Source organism: Cydia strobilella, chromosome 7 (genome assembly GCF_947568885.1).
Source record: "Cydia strobilella chromosome 7, ilCydStro3.1, whole genome shotgun sequence".
Classification (NCBI taxonomy): Eukaryota; Metazoa; Arthropoda; class Insecta; order Lepidoptera; family Tortricidae; genus Cydia; species Cydia strobilella.
Window position 1 is genome coordinate 7,729,540 of NC_086047.1, and position 20,716 is coordinate 7,750,255.

Genomic DNA, 20,716 nt, shown 5'->3' on the forward strand with positions numbered 1-20,716 from the left:
GACATTCGTTTTATTACAATAATCATCATAGGTACAACCTTAGTAGTCTAACCCGTTCGTATAAAAATACCGCAAATCGATGTACAGGTTAGCCGTTTGGCAAACACATACTAGAGGCCAAAACAAAATTTTTGACCCGCAGTTCCTAAAAAAATTTCGCTAAAAAAATTTTTTTTTCATACAAAAAAATAATGTTTTACCACTCCCCCAGCGAAATTTTTTTAGGAACTGCGGGTCAAAAATTTTGTTTCGACCTCTAGTATGCGTGTGCCAAACGGCTAACCTGTACATCGATTTGCGGTATTCCTTTGAAATTGGGGTCGAGCGGCTTCCGCTATAGCGCATTCTTACGATGACGCGTTGGCCCGTGACTCGCACGGCGGGCAACACAGTCTCGACTCTTTGTGCGCGTACTTATGGTACATTTTTTCTCGTCCTGAGAAGCAGGTATTATTATTAAGATTCTGTGGCTATTATAGCGTAGGTATTTTCGCTTTTGTATGGGAATGATGTATCTGTTACGTATTATCTATTTATTAATCTGTGCTATTACAGTTATATCTGCTGTTCAATGTGCGCTTGAGACTTCTTCTGCCATCTGTTATCAAGTAGTCACAAATTACTCACTACAAATGTCTTTAGCACCACCATCGCACTGTATAAATACTCTTAGTCTATCTATTCAACACAAGAAGGCGCTAGTATGAAATATTTATATTATCAACGGGCGGAATTGTCATAGCAAAAACCGAGCAAAAACTTTAAAGCCCCTTTAGAAGAGAACAAAATATTTTGATCCATCATTAATGCAGCACGTCAAATAAGTAAAATAAATAAGAACAAAAGCAATAAAATAAAAGACATTTATTTATTTTATTTGATCATAACGTAAATGTTTTTATCCATTTTTCCAGTTAGTTGTTGATGTTTTTCGTCGAGTAGGTATACTCGGTACGATTTTTTTTATGGGTTTTTCAGGGTTCCGTACCTCAAAAGGAAACGGAACACTTAAAGGATCACTCGTGCGTCTGTCTGTCCGTTTGTCACGCCGCACCGCCGCACTCCTACCGACAATTATTTCACTAAACTTAATCCATAATATAACTATATCACTGAACTAAAGACGTATTATAGTTATGTTCCTAGTAAAATAGTAATCGCTTTCGTATAACTATGTTACGACATATATAATTTATATCCCTAGGATTATAACTATAAAACGGCTTTATCTATCGTACTGCGACAACTCTATTCATAGGTGAAAGCCGCATAAAAATCCGTTTAGTAGTTTTCATTGAAATTATTACGATTTACTTACTTCTCGCTTAATAGTTTCTACAAAATACGAGCCTCTACTTGCAACCGCTGTGTGGCGCTGTCATCGTGCACGGTCCCATATGCTACTTTACGTAGCTGTTTAGCGTGAGGAAAGTTGGTTTTCGCGAACTAGTGCTTTTTAACATTTAAAACTTTCGCGGTTTGAACACATATGCACTTTTCGTGGGGTAGTCACACAAATCTCTGTTTTGACATTTTGCTGGGACGTCAGTTAGCCGCGACCACGACCAGTGAAACCTGTGTCGAAACGTCGGTAAATAAAGGTAACAAAATATATTCGCGATAGTGCTTTTTACTTTTCTAGCTTTTTTTAAATTTAATTTTGACCGTAGTAGGGTAAATATAAGTTCCAACGCACAGGGGGTGGGGGGGGGACAAACACTTTTATGCTTTATTTGCTGCAATATATCGAAAATCGTATGACAAATCGATTTGTTACGAGTGGATGGATCCCTTATGATATGGACCATTTTGAATTGGCACATTGAGGCTAGAAGCGTCCATAGACACGGATAGAGGGTAGACATTATGGATGATCAGGATGATGGCAGAATTGTCTCAAAAGTGACCAGCTTTCAGCTGTAAATAATATAAATTATAGTTCCTAATCTCTCCGGTGGCGCTAGGTAGGCTCTGAGACCAAAGACTGTTGTAATGGCTATACCACACCATCGCACCGCACCAAGGGCATTGTGCGACGTACCCATAAGTAAGAGCGAGAAAGATATATCGCTTTCTCGCTCTTACTTATGGATGCGTCGCACAATGACCTTGGTGCGGTGCGACGGTGTGTGACGCCTTAAAGGTCCCTCCACACTCGTGCGCGAATCGCTAGTTCGCTAATCAGCGAAATCGACTCCACACTCGCATTCGTGGCTTCCCGCCGCGTAGTCTGGAGTGAGCTTAATATATAGGAGACTATGACAGTCTTTGTAGTCTGTGACTATGACATGAACCATAGAGGTATAATAATGTAGATATGAAATGGGGGAGGGGCAGCAAATAACCCGACCAAATTACGTAGGTTGTTTCTGGTATGTTGTCAGGAATGTTATAACGTGTTTTTAATTTTATCGCATTGCGTATTTCTGTTTCTCACGGTCGCACGGGTGCACATCTATATAAAATACTAGGTGTATGGTCTAGGTACAGTAGGTATATACTTCAGTGTATGGTGGCGCCGCCTATTTACTGTTTTTTGATGGACACTTTTCATATATAGATAATTGGAGATTGACATCCTTTCTATATCATCCACATCCATAATAGACATAATCGGAGGAATGCTTGCTTTGAAGATAAGTGAAACGAACGAGGAAAATAAATGCATTTCAAATGCTAAATATCTCGTTTTATATGTACCATTTTAGTTATGGATGGTATAAAAAGGATCGCAATCTCTTATGGCAGAATTGTTGTAAAAGTGACCGCGTTAAGCTTTAAATAATAGTTCCTAATCTCTCCGGTGGCGCTAGTTAGGCTCTGGGACATGAGTATAACATGAACCATATAAGGCAACAAATAACCCTACCAAATTACGTAGGTTGTTTTTGGTAGTATTTCGGTGCATGGTGGCGCCGCCTAATTACTGTTTTTTGATGGACACTTTTCATACATACTCATTGAGATTTGGCTCCTTTATACAGTCTCCATGATTTTAGTGACAAGTTGCTATAATTTTAAAACAAATGAATTTAGCTTGGTTTCCAGTTCAATGTTTAAATCCGTCAGCCGTCACATATCCTTTCGTTCTTTCTACTTTGACAAATGAAGCATGACAATATTGGGTTCTGCATTTTGTTTCACCAAGTGACAGCTATATTCATAACCTAAATTAGTCATCGAGTGTAGTTAAATGATAGTGGCGGTGCCTTGATTAAGTGCTAGTTATGTTCGTCAAATAATTTGATAATTAATGTTAAAGTACCATATTTTGGTTAAATAAGCCACTGGGGTTTCCTTCGCCATCGAGCTGTCGGCGACGCTAGCTGAGGTAAGAGACTCAACTTTTCTAATTCAAGAATTTATGTAAAGATCTGTACACGCCCATTAAAGAATTTACTTGTTGAATTCAAATACAATTAAAGCTGTACCTATTCAATTACTGTATTGAAATTACAACCATACTACCACTATGCTTTTTTTAAACAAAGAATAATTTGACTGCTAATTATTTGTTAGGTTTTTGTTTTTTGTATTTGGTAATGGAAATGTTTTTCTTTGTATTTGAACAAATTTTCATAAATAAATTAATAAATATTTCAGTAGTATAAGCTATACTAGAGACATATTCCAGTAATCATCTCTGTGGCTACTAGTTAAATATACAAAATATTGAGGTACAACTATAACATTTAAGCAAGTATAATGCTATGGTATTTGCATTTAATATTAACATTAAGAACAATTTCAATCAGTTTTCTGATAAGGATCCTGATCTTAGCGCTTAGCGAATAATGTTTAGGGTTGGTTGCACCAAACTGTTTGTCATTGTTAAAGAGTTCACAAAATTTTATTGTATGGAAAGTTGCATAGTAAACTGCCGCAGTGTGTCGGGTGACATTGATCAGTCTGTCAAGTGCGGATGGTGTAACTGGCACTTAACACTTAAGTGTTAAAATTTATTATAAAATGTAATAAACTAACATTATTGTATTGGACTGATCTGAAAGTATGAGAGGAAATGGACATAATTTAAATTGTAGGTTGCAATACTGTTCATTCCTAATGCCACCATAATGTGATGCACTGTGTACAAGTTCCGAAAATTTTGACATGAGTACACAAAAGATAGTGCTACAGATAGTACTACTATATAGAATTCTCACTATCTGATAACTAATGTTCCACAGCGAAAGTTCACAAATCATGTTATCCCTCTCTTCTTCTTCTCTTCTTCTTTTCCTGTTACCCCCTGCTGGGGTGTAGGGCCCGAATCTTGTCTTTCCATTGACTACGGTCTTGGGCAGCTTGGGTAACCTCCTCCCACCCCATCCCCAATACACCCAGTTCTTGCTCCACAGAACGACGCCAAGTGGATTTAGGGCGACCATGTTTCCGCTTGCCGGGCATCTTCCAGGTCAGGGCCACTTTGGATAGGTGGGTGTCAGGTTTCCTGAGGATATGTCCAATCCAATGCCATTTCCGCGTCTTTATCTCCCTGTGCACATCATCCCATCATGCATATAATCCCTCTCCCTCATCCCTCTCTAGCATATAATGCCAAAGACGCATTATTATTCTCGCTCACTAGACTGTGTGTTTAATGACTCCTTTTGGAGCAGTTGTGAGCTGCTCGGCACATAAGTAATTTGAAAATGGGGGCATTTCACGTCAAGCGGGCAGCAAAAAAATTGTCAGGTTCTGGATTTTGTTCATAGTTGGATTAATTGGACCTATATGTGAATTAAAAAATTTGGCATCATTACTTTTTTAATATATTGCTTCGTTAACAATTTATACGCATTTGAAAAAACTACAAAATTTGAGGAACGGATTTTTTAAAAATTATTATTGCAATTCTTTCAGTGGATTTAATTATAACTAAATAGTGATTATTTGAGAATATTAGTTGATTTCTTTGAAAATTTATAAAAAAAGTTTTTTTTATCTTTTTTTCATATAACAAACCGGAAGTTAGTATTAAATATCTTTTTTTTCCAATTTCGCATTTTTTTATCTTTTTTATTTTTACACAATAATGTAGCTTATGGTGTACTAATGTCCTATAAATTTTTTTATAATGGCATCTCGATTGGTTTTGAAGATTCATGAAGTAATTCGAAAGTACTGCGCGACGCTCCGTACTGAGAGGTAGTTCTATGTGGCAGTCTTTAATGGCCAATTACGGGTTTTTTTACTTTTGCGTAACGGAATTAAAGCAATAAACAATATTTCATCGGTTAAGATGTAGAAAAGCTAATGATGTATTATTCAATCGTGCCTTGTAGCGCTATCACTGATCAACCATATCTTGGAACTGAAAACAAAACGTTTATGTTTTAACAAAACGCTAGAGGTAACTTAATAACTATAGCTAGGTTTAGGCGGGGTATGTCACATGCTTAAGAGGTCACTTTCGAGTTAGGTCACGTTCTGAGGACGTCACTTTCTGTACGTCACATTCTGAGTTCGTCACATTCTGAGTACGTCACTTTCTGAGAACACCACTTTCTGAGGCCCTCGCTTTCTGAGTTCGTCACTTTCTGAGTACGTCACTTTTATAGCAAAGTAATATTTAAGCGTATACCTGCATTAACAATGGATACCAGCAATCATATTAGCTGTACGGCATAAAAACGGCCGTATGCCGTACAGCTGTTATGATTGCTGGTATCCATTGTTCATGCAGGTATACGCTTTAATCTTACTATGCTATAAAAGTGACGTACTCAGAAAGCGAGGGCTTCAGAAAGTGGCGTTCACAGAAAGTGACGTCCTCAGAAAGTGCCGTTCTCAGAAAGTAACGTACTCAGAATGTGACGAGCTCGGAATGTGACAAACTCAGAATGTGACGTACAGAAAGTGACGTCCTCAGAACGTGACCTAACACGAAAGTGACCTCTTAAGCATGTGACATACCCCGCCTAAACCTAGCTATAGTTATTAAGTTACCTCTAGCGTTTTGTTAAAACATAAACGTTTTGTTTTCAGTTCCAAGATATGGTTGATCAGTGATAGCGCTACAAGGCACGATTGAATAATACATCATTAGCTTTTCTACATCTTAACCGATGAAATATTGTTTATTGCTTTAATTCCGTTACGCAAAAGTAAAAAAAACCCGTCATTGGCCATTAAAGACTGCCACATAGAACTACCTCTCAGTACGGAGCGTCGCGCAGTACTTTCGAATTACTTCATGAATCTTCAAAACCAATCGAGATGCCATTATAAAAAAATTTATAGGACATTACTACACCATAAGCTACATTATTGTGTAAAAATAAAAAAGATAAAAAAATGCGAAATTGGAAAAAAAAAGATATTTAATACTAACTTCCGGTTTGTTATATGAAAAAAAGATAAAAAAAACTTTTTTTATAAATTTTCAAAGAAATCAACTAATATTCTCAAATAATCACTATTTAGTTATAATTAAATCCACTGAAAGAATTGCAATAATAATTTTTTAAAAATCCGTTCCTCAAATTTTGTAGTTTTTTCAAATGCGTATAAATTGTTAACGAAGCAATATATTAAAAAAGTAATGATGCCAAATTTTTTAATTCACATATAGGTCCAATTAATCCAGCTATGAACAAAATCCAGAACCTGACAATTTTTTTGCTGCCTACTTGACGTGAAATGCCCCAATGGTTTTTTGACTCTTTGATAACAGTTCTATGAATTAACCTCTTGCAGTCCACATATAAAAACCTACAGTAAACAAATACACTCTTAATAGATAAATGATAAAAAAAACTATATGAGAATATTTTTTCCTTTGTTTCATTTAGTTATTAGATTATAATCAAGGGGAGGAATTCTTACAGCAAAAATCAACTTAAAGACGGACTGAAGAAAATGATTTATCAATTTTTCCAGTTATCATTGTGCATTGCTCTGTAATCTATTTGCGTGATACTGACTTTACTGTACTCTTTGATAAGCAAATTGCATCACCATGGTGGAACTAAATCACATCAACATCATATATGTTTAGCTTAAGAGCTATCTGGTTGTGCTCTAAGAAAAAAAACATAAATTCAAATCAGCAATTTTTTTTGCTATTAAACAATTAAGTAGTATTCAAAAAGATTTTTTTGAATAATTAATGTTAAATATAGTTAAAAATAAATAATATTAATTCCCTAAAAATCAGGCAAAAATTTATGTTACATTATAAGCATTATTTATTTTATGTTTTATTCCTTTTATTTATGATCTTTATAGTGTAATTAAAATCTACCTATGTTTGCTAAAGTAACATAAAAATGCAGTGTTGGCATTTTAGGTATCAAGGTAGTTTAGAATTGTATTTTATCTCAAACTACTCTATTACTCTCTACAATAACCACTTTTCTTATTTCCAGTCACAAATGTATTTGTTGATTCGGGCTGTAAGTGATATAAAAGAGTGCATTCATATCAGCTATTAATATCTTCAATTATCTGCCAAACGAAATGAAATGCCTTGAAACGAAATGACAATTTAATGAAAAAGACAGTGCTCCCTCAGGAGCGGTCAGGTACGTGGAGTCGCCACTCCCCGACAGCTCATCACAAGCTGCCTGCGTTAAGTTAACGCAGCTATCTAGAAGTTATTCAAGAAAATAGACAAAAAATGACCATTCCCCCCGTTAACTCCGAAACTACTGGGTCTAAAATTTTGAAAAAAAAAAACACAAAATATTTCTTTACCCATAGATGACAGGGAAACCTATTAGAAATGTGCAGTCAAGCGTGAGTGGGACTTAATTACTTAGTTTTTGATCTGACCCCTATGGGTTTTTTAAAAACATTTCACTCACGTTTCACATAAAAAATACATTGAGTCCGACTCGCACTTGGCCGGTTTTTTCCTATGCGTTTTCTTTTCTGTCAGGGGCATGTAAGTGCACCCCCTTGCACCCCCTGCCGGCGCCCATGGCGTTAACTAAATATTTGCTGGTTATTTGTTGTTATGAAGGCTGTAGAAACACACTGCACGGTGTAAAATCCAGCTCTATCAAATTACTTACAATTTATGAAATGTACTTTATTAGCCATGAAATTGCTATATTTAGAGAAAAGTTACTACCCCTGCATAGAAGTTTGTATGCAGGGGTGGTACTTACCTTTTCTCTACTGCTGACTGTACGTGTTTACATACACACCATGGTTGCTGATAGAGATCAAACAAAAATTCTATATTTAGTGAACAAATCAGGTATTCTTGTTATCCTCTCATGTTTTGATTTAATAAAGTAAAATAAAAACTTTTGAGGTCAAAGACCTGAACACCAATGAATACCAATCTATACTTGTTTGTTCAAAAATCCGGCATCTGGACGAATGAATGTGCGTCACAAAATAAGCGGCAGAAACTGGTTTTCAGAAAATATTCCATTAGTTACTTTTAAAAAAAACTGCGGTTTTGGCAAAGATACTTATAAATAAATAAATATTATAGGACATTCTTACACAGATTGACTAAGTTCAACGGTAAGCCCAAGGAGGCTTGTGTTATGGGTACTCAGACAACGATATATATATATAATATAAATACTTAAATATATAGAAAACATCCATGACTCAGGAACAAATATCTGAAGTTCTAGATAAATGTCTGAGTTATAGATCTGATAAATATTAACACCTGAAATAAATTCTGCTTTACAATTTATATCAATTAATATACCTATGCAACAGAATGCGTGTGTGTTAGATAAAATAAATAAACTTGTATTGCAAATACCTACGCAAATAACCTGCAAAAAAATTTATGGAAATAGAGCTGACAGTAGACTAAATTTGGAGCAGCCAAGCTAGCTATGCATTTTTTCTAGAAACTTCTTATAAATCAGCTTTTAATGATATTTCTAATTTGGACAAAACGTTTACATTCATTACATAATTGTTTACGGTTTGTAGGCTCATGTTGAATCAATATGGCAGTTAATAAATATGTAATTAGGCAAGTAATTGTTTTTTTAAACTTGCGTCCTAATATTGCTTTATAATGCCAATGTTCATTTGAGGTGCCAAATATTGTTGCATTTACTACCGTTGGAGGTGGAGGGCGCTCTTTGACGAATTGCATAAAATATTTCGTAAGTTATTTTAATATTTTTAATTCAATATTTCTGTGTATGTACTTAATGTACTATGTATACATGGTGGATGTAAAAAGGATCAAAAATTGAAACATAAATTATTACGCCAATTACTTGTAATTTGACTTATTTATGTGAATTTGTTGGAATGTGTTGATTTCAAAGAACCAAAAACCGGCCATGTGCGAGTCGGACTCGCGCACGAAGGGTTCCATGTTCCATATCATTACGCAAAAACCGGCAAAAAAATCACGTTTGTTGTATGAGAACCCCACATATAAATAGGTATTTATTTTATTCTGTTTTTAGTGTATTTGTTGTTATAGCGGCAACAGAAATACATCATCTGTGAAAATTTTAACTGTCTAGCTATCACGGTCCATGAGATACAGCCTGGTGACAGACGGACGGACAGCGGAGTCTTAGTAATAGGGTCCCGTTTTTACCCTTTGGGTACGGAAACCTAAAAACGCCAAAAACTTCGATGTTTTAGCAAAAACTTTGAAGTCGATTTGAGGTGATCTTTTTGATATTGGACAGCAAATATTTAAATAAAAATGTGAGTGACGTAGTGATGACGCAGAGCAGTCGGTTGTCAGCGCCGGCGCTGCGCTCGCGCCGCCAGTCGCCTGCCGGGCTCGCCGACGGCACCACAGCCCTGCATACACCTGTACGGTGATACGCGAAAGTCGATACGTTATTATTTGTATTCACGAGGTGCATTAATCAAGCACTCCTGTATAAAGGATAGCCGTATACTTTTTCCGTTCGTCGGGCCTCCGAATAACTGCACGTACGTACCAAAATGAGAACATTACCATTTTGTTTTTATTTTGCAATTGGAGTTTTATTAAAAGCGGGTAGTACCTAACTTAAGCAAATTAAAGCTAATGTTTTCATTACTTTTTTGTGTCACGATGTTCAATTAATGTACTCTTTATCCTTAGGGGCCGCCCGCCCGTTAAATTTTTACTGCTCTGAATTAATTTGTTATGAGGTTCCTAATAAATTATTAACAAATTTAGTTCAAAAAAGGAAATTAACTAAGTTTGTTTACAAACATTTAGTAGATTTCATTGATAATATTGTGATCACTAAACCTTAGTGCATAACTATTTTGGTTTAATGATTATTGACCTAGACACGCATAGAAGCCAATCCGACCATTTAGCGCGGCAAGTTTGTTTACAAACTTTGTGGCATGTTGTTGCATACACAGCTAAACTTTCAAAATTAGCTAAATGATTTCAAGTCAGTGTGATTTCGTCTGTGTTACTGCCCGTGCCCGCTGCTATGCAATACTTTAGTGTCGAGGACGCCGCCTCAGTATATTTCAAAACTGAAATAACGCATTATCCTGACCATGTTGCTCAACTTAATTGAGTGTTAAATGTTGATTTTATACCGATTACATGTTTAAATGTACCATATAATGTATAGGTATTATATACCGACTTATAATATTGTTGCTAACAATATAGGTATACCTAACTTAAAATATAATATGAGTACGTATATAATTCAGTAATAAATTTGATTATATTTAGATATTTGTTCTTTTAAAAATAAAAACAAGGAAACTTGTATGTTTCCAATTTGATTCACCCGTTCTTCGTTATCAATGTAACTATACCGACATTTTCAAAAACGTTAACCTTGTGTTAGGTAACATTGAACTTTGGTGTCTCTGTCTCAAGCGTAGGCCTAACTTGTACACAGACGCTCGATCAAACTGGAATGAGGACGACCCTAATTTAAAACATGACAATTCGGTCTTCTTCAGTTACATAAGAGGTCGGCGTAGGCTTCGCGCGTCAAATTGATATGGCGGCTTGTCGTTGTCTTTACGCAATGTCCCAACCTCGCGCTATTGCCTGCCTCCTGCGCAATCAATACACTCTTATCCTTGTTTGCCCTCAGTTGGCCTGTTTACTTAACCTGTCTATCTCTTATTTACGTTATATTGGAAAGACCCAAGTGGCAGCATTGGCAGCCCTACCTTCACATATAAAGTCCCTACGCCTACGAAACAAATAAGAACAATTCACCGGGGGCTGTTTTTCCATCAATTCCAACTGAATTGATGTCAGCTCACCTTTGCATTTATATTAATAAGTTGTTCTAGCTTGCAGAACATTATTTGTATCGATGTTTTGAATTAAGAACATTTTATTTTTATTAGTTTTCCTGGTTGCGTTAACGCCTAGGTACGAGGGGTGCCTTTTAAGTAGTGTCGTTTGTATAATCTAAAGACAATTTAAAATCTCAAGTACTATTATTTATTGTTTTTCTAGGAACTCACCGTGATATTTAATGCACTTTTTCATTCGGTCGATCCAGTCTTGAATGAAACTAGTCTAACCCGTTCGTATAAAAATACCGCAAATCGATGTACAGGTTAGCCGTTTGGCATACACATACCTAAAAAAATTTCGCTGCGGGGGGGAGTAGTAAAACATAATTTTTTTTGTATGAAAAAAAAATTCCAAAACCTATGGTATGTGGTATCAAACGAAAGGGTTTTTTGAGGCGATTCTAAAAATATATCACATCATTACATTTCGGGCATTTTTTTTTAATTAAAACAAAAAGAATTTTCGAAACATACCAAGGTTGGGCTCCTCCAGACACGATATGGCTGATTTTTTTTTTGTACAATATACCACAAATGCTACTTGATATCCTCATGTCTAACTCCAAGAAAGCAATTTTGAAAATAATATCATTAACATTTTTTTTTTAATTTTTCAATTTTACAAAGTGACACAGTTCTACTTCAATACCTATTTCACGAGACTTATGGAACTATACTGCAGATACGGTACATATTAATCATAAAATGATACGTAATATCCATATATCGAACGGGAAATACCTCTTTAAACCTTTAACTGCGCCTTTCATCAGTTGGTATAGTTTGTTTAGTTTTTGACACAAAATATCAAGATTGTATCCTTCAGATACGATATACCCTATCGATTTTTCTTTGTACAATATACCACAAATGATACGTAATATCTTATTATCTAACCCCAAGAAAGCAATTTTGAAAATAATTTCATTTAGATTTTTTATTTTATTTCTCAATATTGTAATATTGAAAAATTATACACATGAAAAATATAAAAAAAAAACTTAAAGAAATTATTTTCAAAATTTCTGTCTTGGGGTTAGATATCAAGATATTACGTATTATTTATGGTATATTGTACAGAAAAAAATCAGTAAGGTACATATATCGTATCTGAAGGATACAATCTTGATATTTTGTGTCAAAAACAAAACAAACTATACCAACCGACGAAAAGGCGCAGTTAAAGGGTTAAAGAGGTATTTCCCGTTCGATATATGGATATTACGTATCATTTTATGATTAATATGTACCGTATCTGCAGTACAGTTCCATCAGTCTAGTGAAATAGGTATTGAAGTAGAACTGTGTCACTTTGTAAAATTGAAAAATTAAAAAAAAATGTTAATGATATTATTTTCAAAATTGCTTTCTTGGGGTTCGATATCAAGATATTACGTATCATTTATGGTATATTGTACAAAAAAAAAATCAGTAAGGTATATCGTAGCTGGAGGATACAACCTTGATATTTTGTGTCAATAACTAAACAAATTATACTAACTGATGAAAAGGCACAGTTAAAGGGTTAAAGAGGCATTTCCCGTTGGATATATGGATATTACGTATCATTTTATGATTAATATGTACCGTATCTGCAGTATAGTTCCATAAGTCTCGTGAAATAGGTATTAAAGTAGAACTGTGTCACTTTGTAAAATAGAAAAATTAAAAAAAAAATTGTTAATGATAATATCTTCAAAATTGCTTTCTTGGAGTTAGACATGAGGATATTACGTATCATTTGTGGTATATTGTACAAAAGAAATCAGCCATATCGTGTCTCGAGGAGCCCCAAACTTGGTATGTTTCGAAAATTCTTTTCGTTTTAATTTAAAAAAAATGCCCGAAATGTAATGATGTGATATATTTTTAGAATCGCCTCAAAAAGCCCTTTCGTATGATACCACATACCATAGGTTTTGTAAAAAAATTTTTTTTCCATACAAAAAAAATAATGTTTTACCACTCCCCCCCACCCCGCAGCGAAATTTTGTTAGGAACTGCGGGTCAAAAAGTTTGTTTTGGCCTCTAGTATGTGTGTGCCAAACGGCTAACCTGTACATCGATTTGCGGTATTCCTTTGAAATTGGGGTCGAGCGGCTTCCGCTAAACCACTTATTCCACTCCGAAGTTAGAGGTCCAAATGGCCGTTTTGTATACGTCTACCGCCTCGTCTTGGGTTCGGTACCGTTGACCACGAAGACATTGCTTGATTTTAGGGAAAACAAAGAAATTATTAGGGCTCAAGTCAGGGCTGTACGGCAGTGTTGGGCGTAATTAATTACTTCTGTAATTTAATTACAAATTGAATTACATGTTATTAAATTGCTTGTAATTGAAATACATGTAGTTGAATTACTTCCAACTGAAATTACTATACACAATTTGTAATTATAATTACATTAATTGGTAATTAAATTACTCAATTACTTTCTTACCGAAATACACACGTAAACCAAAGCGATAATTTTCTATAGAACAATATCTTGTGCTGTTTGTTAAATTTAAGCAGTCGTTATCGGTTCAGAATTGGAAGGTGTCGACTATCGGTAGGTACCAACTATTGGCAGGTGCCAAATATTGGCAGGTGCCAACTATTGGTAGGTGTCGACTATTGGTAGATGTTAACTATTGGTAGGTGTCGACTATTGGTAGGTGTCGACTATTGGTAGGTGTCGAATATTGGTAGATGTTAACTTTTGGTAGGTGTCTACTATTGGTAGGTGTCGACTATTGGTAGGTGTCGAATATTGGTAGGCGTAGACTATTGGTAGATGTTAACTAATGGTAGGTGTCGACTATTGGTAGATGTTAACTTTTGGTAGGTGTCTACTATTGGTAGGTGTAGACTATTGGTAGATGTTAACTATTGGTAGGTGTCGACTGTTGGTAGGGGTCGACTATTGGTAGATGTCGACTATTGGTAGTTATCGATTGTAGGTGTCGACTATTGGTAAGTACCAACTTAGGGATCATCCACATATTACCAAATGTGACGGTACGTGTTAACGAGATAGAAGCTTCTATCTGACGGTATAAGACATGGTGATCTTCGACGATCAGCTGCCATACAGCCTCAATGTTTTCCTGGTTTTCGGACGACCTTCGTCTGTCACTGAGACTAGAGCAATCGCGTTAAAATTTCTAATACCAGAATACCAGCGTTACAGTCAGAACAGAAGGCATCATGCTTTGTCAATGAAAACAGTAGTCAGCTCTTTAAAGCACTGAAGTCGCGTTAAACCTCATTTAAAGTTATAAAAAAATTATCGCACGAAAATTTTCCTATGAAATTATCATTTTCACAACTGACTTGTCAACTGACGACGCTGTACTAAAACGGTTCGGTAATTCGTTTATTTGTTTTTGAATTCTTAGTTCAAATAGTTTGAAATACGATGATAGTTTTTTTAAATAATTGTGAGAGATTTGCAAACGACAAGACTTAAAAGGCGGCCCTGGTATTTAAGTATTATTAAATCAAGTAAGTCGAGAGGTTTTTACATGGTGCGACCATTGGTATTGGTTGTGACTAAGGCCGTTTTCTTATTGTATTCTTATTACACCATCAAAGTATCCGCCCTTGGGTGCAAAATTTATTCTAGCAAGCTAACGTTGGAGAACATTCCATAGCATGCATCTAATAGTAGGGTGGCCGTCTAAGGCAGTGGGTCAGTGGTTCGGGTAGGGCGCGGGCGTTCTTCTGGCGCAACACCCTTACGTAAAGCGCGGACGGCTGCGCCCGCAGTCCGCACGGGTGAAAGTTGCCGGACTCCGCGAGATGGGCCTTCCTCGCCACATGCTCGCTTGTCCTCCAAGGGTGAACTGTGGACTTTGTGCACTTGTGTCACCGTTCGAATCGAGATCACCTGACCATTACCATCTTATGCAATACTTACCGGTGAATTATAAAAGACGACCTTGCCGACGTAAGCACTAGCCGTGATTGTTGTTTATTGATGATCGTGTGTAATACTCAAGGTCTCGGCTTGTTTTTTTGATAAACTGGTGTTAGAACCAGGTTTCATAAACCTGGTGATAAATTCTGTCCTCTATGTCTATAACATATTCAAACTATTTAATATTCAAATTATTTAAGATAATTATTTAGATAATACAGTTTTGTCGTCTAAATGCACATAGTCAATAATTGCTTATTTTTCAGTTCCAATTGAAAAATAGTATAATTCGTAATTTGAATAAGTTTCAAGTGTACGAGTGCATTTGCCGCGAAGATCAGGTCAAGGTCCCGCACAATAGGCGGATTGCGCAAGCGCCGACCGACGGCTAGACCGACTGCGCTGTGCCATCTCGTTATTTTCGGTTAATGTTGGTAATGCCCTAACCGCGTAAACTGACAACCGGCCTGCACTTGCCATTCAGACAATAATATTGTAGGGATATTAGGTATGTTAAAACAATTTGATTATTATACATAATCTAGTTAAATGGGTAGAAAATTAGCAATCTATCATACTGGCTGACGCTGTTATTGGATACGGGTTAATAGCTTATGGACGCACCTTCAAAACTTATTTGGATAAAATATTAAACTTACAACTACGATTGATAAAAAATACCTATATAATAGACAAAAAAACTAGAGCAAACTGTAGTAACGATTACACGATCTTATTTAAGAAATTGAACATCCTGCCAGTGCATGATAAAGTTAAGTACTTAATAGCAACTGATCAATTTAAAAATCCCGAATTCAAAACTCCGCGAGTATACACCCGAGCGCCGAGGGGGTTAAAACGTCGTAAATACGTGGAACCAACCGCTAGCAACTACTATGGTAAAAGGACGCGCAAGTATATCACACCGCGAATAATGAACAATTTATCAATAGAAGACGAGTGTGCTAGTAAAAACATCTTTAAATCAAAAATTAAGAAGTTGCTATTGGGTACAACGCAAGACTAAATATATAAGATAGGTAAATATTGTATATAAATAAATATTCTTTATTGCACCAAAATCATACATTTTACATACATGTAAAACTACAAATAAATTCTTAAAGAATAACAACATATATACCTACAACTTACACTTTGTTAATGTAATATAAAAGTATTAACCTTAGTAAGATAAGTAAAGTTAATCATTAAATTTAGATTAAGGTACTAACATTGAAAATGAGTGCACCATTTCGCCGTTAAACGCAAGTTTGGCGAAACTTGTATAAGTTTAAAATGTTATACTTTTTTGAAAAAAAAAAAAAAAAAAATAGAAATCAAAAATACCTACAAAACCTCAAGATTTCAAAAGCTAGTTTATTTATTTATTTCACAAATAAAAAAATGGTTCCATTCGCCGTGCTTGCGAACGTATATCGCATCAAATTTCAATAAGAGCACCACATAAATATTGTTTTACCTAAATATTCCTTATTTTCCTTAATCATAATGTTTTCCCAGTTTAACCTTTGAAAATAAAATTAATAGGTACGACGTCGATATTTATCTAACCGAAATCATTTTACGCAAGAATCTTCTGCGCTTAATTAATGTAAAAAATTACACTACAACACACACACAATTTGCGCCATTAACGCAAAAGTCACTCTTGCGTTGAGAACTCCAGTTTACCATCTCGTTCACCTCGCCTTTAATACCTACTGATAATCGCTGCACCATTATATTATCATCGCTAATATCGCTAACAATCATGTTGTGCTTCCTATGAACGACTTCGAAATAGTCTACCGTGTTTCCAGTACAATGGCGCATTTAGAGAAACTACTTTAGTACCAGAACCTATAAGAAATAGTTTTTTTTTTACCACGGGACTTAAACAAAATACATACTAAAATGAGTTATCGATTTAAGGGTCTCCGGCAAGCTCGGCCGAAGATAATACGGAAAACACGCGTTTGTGGGAGGCCTCTGGGGCTCGTGAAATATATACTCGTAAACAAATCACCAAATCACGGATTAGCAGAGTCAACTCACTGCATAGAAGTTAGTTTGTTTTAAAGTAAGTATAACTAGGTAACACTTGTTTCCCTCTAAAAACACCGGACAAGTGCGAGTCGGACTCGCCCACCGAGGGTTCCGTACTTTTTAGGGTTCCGTACCTCAAAAGGAAAAAAACGTAACCCTTATAGGATCACTCGTGCGTCTGTCTGTCTGTCTGTCTTTCTTCCTGTCCGTCTGTCACATTCTATGTTCTCCGAAACGACTGGACCAATTAAGTTGAAATTTGGTATACATATGTAAGTTTGTGACCAAAAGATGTAACGTAAACAAATGAATTTTCAACACGGGGGCCACTTTTAAATGTAAATGAGAAAATTAAAAAATTAAAGCTTTTCAAACTATATCGTGTTACATATCAAATGAAAGAGCTCATTGTGAGAATCTCAAATATATATGTTTTAGGATAATCAGTTTAAAAGTTATTCAAGAAAATAGGCAAAAAATGACCATTCCCCCCCTTTATACACAAAATAGATCTTTACCTATAGATCACAGGAAAACCTATTACAAATGTGCGGTCAAGCGTGAGTCGGACTTAATTACTTAGTTTTTGATACGACCCCTACGGGTTTTTTAGAGACATTTCACTCACGTTTCACATAAAAAATAGGTACATTGTTTAAATTGTGTAATGTACGGAACCCTCGGAACGCGAGTCCGACTCGCACTTGGCCGGTTTTTAGTATTTGTTGTTGTAGCGGCAACAGAAATACATCATCTGTAAAAATTTCAACTGTCTAGCTATTACGGTTCGTGTGATACAGCCTGGTGACAGACAGACGGACAGCGGAATCTTAGTAATAGGGTCAAATTTTAGTTTTTTACCCTTTGGGTACGGAACCCTAGAAAACGTCCCCGTAAAAAATAAACTGCGCCGAAGTTTTTTGTGTAGTGATTTCGGTTATCAACTTTGTACCTAATAATTTAACTTCTAAAGGATAAACTTATGAGAAACAATAATTAATGAGATCACTGTTGTCTTACAAATTAATAAACGAATTGAATTGAATTGAATAATTAAGGAAAAAATAAGGAATATTTAGGTAAAACAATAATTAACTACGCTAGCAAAGCTAATTTCCTTTAACGTGCGTGGCTTACTTTAATTTGCGTGGCTTCGGCTAATCAGCTAGTATTTATTCGGTACATTAAGGATTGTTGGTAGAATCAATTTGAGCTGTAGCCATTTCCTTAGAATCATCGTCATCTAGGATAGCCGATGCGTCGTCATACCAAGAACGTGACAATAGCGCGTCACAAACGTGCGCATTAGTGCAAACGTGCTAATATCACAAGCTACGACCTCATATTTACTTTCCATTATACCAATCATTCAATTCGTTAGGTGTGAACAATTGCCTCATACGTGGAGATGCTACTCTATTATTTTGTATGTTTTTATTGTAACATTATTTTTGTGCTTTATAATGCGTAATCATATAAACAGCGAAGATGCAAGTTCTCATCGTTGAAAATATAACTACTTTTGTGAATTACCTCGTACTCCTTTATACAATAATGCCATAGTTGACAAAATATAATTTGCTAATCTCTCGAACGACTTTTACTTACCTATATTTCTTTAAGTACCGTCAAATGGGGTGAATAGGGACGGCGGGGGAATAGGAACAAGAACCGGGAATGACATTTACCTGATAATTTAAAAGAAAATATGTAGGCACAAATTGTATCTTGCGATTGAAAATAATAGTAGATAATATTCTTTTGGTAATAGAACGACTGGAAAAGCATGAAAGTCGTGATATATTGTCAAACTAAAAGTTTAATACTGAGTCTGTCAACGCATGGTTGATATGATATGAGCTCTAAAACTTCCTATAAAAGTAAAGGTTTTACTTGTTTGTGACACTTCTGATAGTGAAAATTTGGTTGGGCATTTAATTGAGAACCTATTAATTACATGGTAAGTATGTATAAATAATCTTTGTTTTGTTAGCAAAAGGTGTGGAAATATATCCATTAAAATTTCGAAAAAATACGAGGTTTATAGGGACGCAACGGGGGTGAAACGGACGACTGAGGGGTAGAGCGGGACGCCTCTGGTAGTTAATAGGGACGCAATAAGTGGGAATAGGGACGCTAAAGGGTGAATAGGGACAGGGCTGCCAAAAATTGTTTTTAAAGTTAGTTATATTCTTTGTTTAGTGTTTTTTGGTAGTAGGCACTTCCGTCTTAAAACAAGCGGAATTTCTGAATGGGACATAGGTAGGTATATAAATATATTAAGTAACCCTTTTTAAATATTCTGACTTGTTACTTTCGTCCGTATGATAAGCTCCCCTTAATAATTAAATAACAATTAAGATTAATCATTCTGAGTGTGATATTTTTATATATATTTATGATTACCTACAACAAATAATTAAAAGTTTATTCTATAATCATAGTTTTATTCGTGTTTTAACTTATAATATTTACCTAAACATTTTAAAGTACGTAAGTACAATAAACTATCTACATAGACCACAGGTAAAGGTAAGTGGGTGTACTGTACTTACCTGTCAACTTATAAGATTTTTGACAACCCTGATCACTTGTCCCTATTCGTACCTTAGTCGTCCCTATTCATCCCGGATCCAGTATAAATAACAATGGCCTGTTTTTTTTAAAAAAAGGACATTAAAACGAAATTATTAAGAAATGTTTTATTATAAATCGATTCTCAAACATAAGACAAAAGTTAACCTTAACATTTGTGGCCCTCGACTAAGAATTCCTTTAAAATCTCTCTCAAAGTTCAAAATTGTCCCTATTCACCCCGTTTGACGGTATGTATACAATATATATTTTTTTATACTAGTGAATCAAGTTTAGTTAAAAGTGCGAAAAGACTAAATTGGTGACACTAAATTTTGATTATGGTCAATAAAACAAGGGAACCGAATATAGTCTTCATCTTCTCAAATGACTTTTTCGTCTAAGACGGTAATCTGTTAAACAAAAGCCATTGTCTCTTTTATGCGAGCTGTTGGCCTTTGTGTGCCATTGTGTGTTGGCGCGTGCGGCGCTCACACACAATGGCCGACCGCTCGCACAAAAGAGACAATGGCTTTTATTTAACAGATTACCGTCTTAGACGAAAAAGTCATTTGAGAAGATGGAGACTATACCTATACCTTACTTTTTATTCACGAATTTTATTATTCCCTGTAGGTTCCTAATGTTTAGTTTTTTTTCTGTCTAGCGTTAGTTTTATTATACAGGGTGATCAATCCAAATGGGTCAGTGTAATCGCGTGTAGTATTTGTTTGTATAATTGATCCTTAAAGTATAAGGACCAAATTTTGCTATGAAATTTGGCCATTTTTTTTAATGCCATTATTATTAAATCTAAAATCGAAGCCATGGTTCCTAGATTGATCGCCCTGTACCTACTAATGACGTATTTTGAAATAGTCGTAACATATTTTAATAGTTCAGTTAACGCAAGAAGTCTTTTATATTCCGAAATGGATTAGTCTTGGAACCCAGTTTGCTTTATT

The 20,716-nt window shown here is 35.4% G+C and overlaps 2 protein-coding genes across 3 annotated transcripts in view; one reads left to right on the forward strand and one right to left on the reverse strand.

Moving 5' to 3' along the window:
- The window catches only part of LOC134743136 (adult-specific cuticular protein ACP-20-like), a 294,612-nt gene that overhangs the window by 52,156 nt on the left and 221,740 nt on the right, over positions 1 to 20,716 (reverse strand). The gene's annotated exons all lie outside the window — the stretch shown is intronic.
- LOC134743038 (very long chain fatty acid elongase 7-like) overlaps positions 3,189 to 20,716 on the forward strand; it is a 34,068-nt gene continuing 16,540 nt past the window's right edge. Inside the window, exon 1 of one of the 2 annotated variants that reach the window (XM_063676313.1) lies at positions 3,189 to 3,331. The gene's annotated coding sequence lies outside the window, so the exon portion shown is untranslated. Of the gene's footprint in view, positions 3,332 to 9,705; positions 9,889 to 20,716 lie in introns of those variants that run through there. The other variant, XM_063676312.1, reaches the window with a different exon arrangement.